This window comes from Penaeus japonicus, unplaced genomic scaffold (assembly GCF_977035675.1).
Source record: "Penaeus japonicus unplaced genomic scaffold, GWHDUDI00000001_assembly GWHDUDI00000023, whole genome shotgun sequence".
In the NCBI taxonomy this organism is placed as follows: domain Eukaryota; kingdom Metazoa; phylum Arthropoda; class Malacostraca; order Decapoda; family Penaeidae; genus Penaeus; species Penaeus japonicus.
Window position 1 is genome coordinate 32633392 of NW_028234425.1, and position 3633 is coordinate 32637024.

General features: G+C 42.6%; 1 protein-coding gene across 1 annotated transcript in view; it reads right to left on the bottom strand.

Moving 5' to 3' along the window:
- Positions 1-662: 662 nt before the first annotated feature.
- Positions 663-3633, bottom strand: part of LOC122248726 (uncharacterized) — a 63193-nt gene continuing 60222 nt past the window's right edge. Inside the window, exon 4 of the mRNA XM_086550384.1 lies at positions 663-3633. This exon is cut by the window's right edge and continues 548 nt beyond it. The gene's annotated coding sequence lies outside the window, so the exon portion shown is untranslated.

Consider the following 3633-nt stretch of genomic DNA (forward strand, 5'->3'; position numbering starts at 1 on the left):
ATGTAGTTTATCAGTGCAAATTTCCTCTCCAATTAGCAGGCTTTGCTTTACTTTCTCGAGACGTGTCAAGTGCATTTAGTAATTAGGGTCTTGTTTGAATGAAGCCCCTTTTGCAATGGTTGTAATCTTGCTATTTTTTCATTTGGCATTTGCATCATTGAATATTTTTCAGCTGTAATAATTGTCGCAAGAATTGCTGTACTACCGCACTTTCATGATTTCTGCATTGCTTGTCATCATTGCTTTGAAATCTTCCCTCCCTGATTTCTTGATTTGGTATTGAAAAACATGTATCAAATATTTGCATATACATTTCTTACTTTTATCAGCATTTTGTAAAATAAAATATATATGAATATAGTCATTCCAGATGTTGTGCATGTCTTGTAATTGTTTTTTTTCTCTCTCTCTCTTCTTAGTGGGGATTCTTACATAAAATGGAGAAAGAATACCTTTCTTGTGAGAATCTGCGTCTTATGCTTTCATTTCTCTGGCGAAAACAAGCAAGGAGGTAAATCATTTTCATTGTGTTTTTTCAAGCATTCATTATATTCTGTTTTGTGCAACTACGTATAGAAGAATTATATTCTGCACCTGTTTTAGTTTTCACCACTTAATATATCCATAAAATGACAAGAGATTAGGGTTAAATAACAAAAGTGTTCTTCAGAAGTTTTTTTTTATTGTACAAGGGCTGTCTTAACCAATAGAGTTGACCTACGGAACAGCAAGCAGGGCACAGCGGCGTCGCGCCAGGGCCGCGGCCCGGAGCGAACACGAACACGGGAGCCACAGCCGACATCCGTGACGTCACCCGGGACCTCCAGGGGCACGCGAGCGTCCCGCCCGGGGGAGCCGAGCCGGCCCTGCGAGCGCGTGCACACGTGCACTGCGCTCCGATCCGAGTCTCGGGGTAGAAATTAAAAAGGACATATTTCTAGTTTGCTGAACACACAGGAGAAAAATAAAAGTTACCAAACTAAAAAGACTAATGGGTAGCCTAGTAAATGACACGAGGCCCGCTGCCGGCCGCAAGGGCCCGGACCCTCCTCTTTGTGTGTAGCGACCGCTGTCGCCAAGGAGGAACGACAGTTATATATAAAAAGCTACGTTATTAAGGCAATATACAAAACGATAATGTATTTACAATACAGTAAAGGGGAACTGCATGTGTGTCCAGTAGAAGGATGCCCAGTGGTAGGCCGCCTACCACTCAAGAACACAATAATCTGGAACTTACACACACACACACACGATCATGTAAACATCACATGAACAAAACCCAACATCATTGTTTTTTTTACAGTGCACTGTGCTTCCATAAATTAGGATCCTTAACATAATGCAAAAAATGCACAGTTATAGGTCTGAACAGATGATCTGCTTCTACCTTCCATAATAACAGAAAAAAAAAAATTAAATAAATGGTAAATCCTATAAAGCTTTTAAAACCTAAGACTAAACAAAACCACATTACCATTTCTTCTGATATCCAAACATTGTCATGGCACTGCGTAGCTTCCTGCGTTCTCATTTACTTCAGTATTACAACACGGAATGAACACCTACACTTGCATCCCTACAGTGTATAAATCTGACTTAGAAATACACCAATACAAATGAAATAATAATCATATTATACACTTAACCTACAAGAACATGTGAGCACAGTAAACGATAAAATATCACAAACAGACATAATACATTTATATATATCATCTATAAATATATGCTTTTCGTCGAAACAGCAGGGTTATCACAAATGGTTTATAGTGAAGCTGAAAACTTACTTACAGGGGTGTTTCTCGTGGCTCTAGTAATGTGATCATGGGTGTCTAAACGACCTACGCGCCCGCGCATCGGGTGGGCGGCGAGGTGTGTTGGCGGGGGGTTGTGTGGGGGTGGGGGGAGGGGGGGGGCAGTTGTCACTCCCACTTCGAGTATCATTTCTTCGCCTGTCCCAGGTGACCCTGCTTTCTCTCACTTCTTACAGCACTGAGGACACTCTGAACCTCTGGGCAATCTTGTGAATTTGGAGTGACTCGTTTTAGGATATTTCGCGCGAGTTACGGCGGTTCTGCCTCTTTGTTGGAGGTTGTTGATATATAAGGTCTTCAAAAAGAATTTTATTCTCGAAACTGCAGACGAAAGTTGGTTTGAATTTTTCTGCTTTCGCAGGTAAATAATTGGCTAGTAAATGAAGACCATTCGTTGGTAATAAATGCAAAGTAAAGAATTAATCAAATTTATAGATGGTCGTCTTCCCCTTTCGAAACGAAAATTCAATCTCCCCCAAGATGCCCTTCCGGATTATGAATTCGGTTTAGGTCTCGCGTCTCGTTGGCAGTGATGTAAGTCCTTTCAATCAGTCTGATATTCACGTGTAATTTCATTACAGGGATCAGCAAAGCATCCGAAATACAACAAAGAGTTAAAATTAAAGCTTCTTTAAACAATCGCCAACGCTCACTTTCCTTGTGTTAGTACAAGACGAGGCACAGGAATTAAATCAGCAACAAATTCTGAAGAGAAATCAAAATCCGACATTGGCGGGCGACACACTCACTCCTCGGGCGCCGCAGCTTCTGGAATCACCTGGTGTTAAGTACAGCAATGTTAAGTAGTGATAGTCAACCTACGTAATCAGGTAATCAAGGATAAAAACGGTGTCTGTGAAAGCGCAGACCGTCGAGTCTTTGGCAGGTTGCTGCCGTGGAGGCTTTGCGAGTTTGAAGTTTAAAGCAACATGAGGCGTAAATAAGGCTGCTACAACTAAAATTCAATGGCACGAACGAGACCTACATTTGGTACCGTATAGACCTAGGAAACTTCATGAAATCACTTAAAATGTAAACAAACTAAGGCTACGTAAATCAAAACTGACTCGACCAGAATCGAGCTTCAAAACCATCGTTTTTCTTCCCCCAGACTTGAATTATGCCAAATCACACGAACGCACTCACACTCATTCTCTCACCCCACCACGACTCGATATAAATGCTACAGGATCAACGCAAACTGCTCTTCAGAGGGGCTGGCGCTGCCGTCACCGAGGCGAGTCCAACAGGCCTTTCGATGGAGCTCCTCTGAGCCTTGAGGACCGCAGCTTACTTCCGGAAGCATCTGGCGCTGAAGCCGAGATGCTGAAGATGTGATCGACAGGTTTCTTGAAATTTTGCAACAACGTCCCGGCCACTCGCTTGGAAAGACAACTTGTCCTTCAAGTTTATCCGATTGCTGAGTACACCAGCTGGTCGTTTCATATTTCTAACGCAAACCATTACTCAATCCATTATAGTATCACAAGGACATTCCTGCATTCACGCAGTCTGTTGTTCTTACGTAACATTTCATCCCATCACAAGTAGGCTTACTTGCAGGAAGTTTTGCTTCTGATAAGAGCTTGCCGTCTCAGCCACATTAATTTCCTAATACATTTTTGACGAGGACACTCCGCTGCGAGGGGCGCCGAGCGGCTCCGTCTGTCACAGCAGCGCGAATGGACAATGCAATAGTATACGTAACGTTAAGGTCAGGAACAGGTGTCAGTACTTAGGGTACTGCCATCCAGAATCGCTACAGAGTCGCCTAAATCAATAGGGGGGGAATCTGATCAAAAGTCAATTTACGATA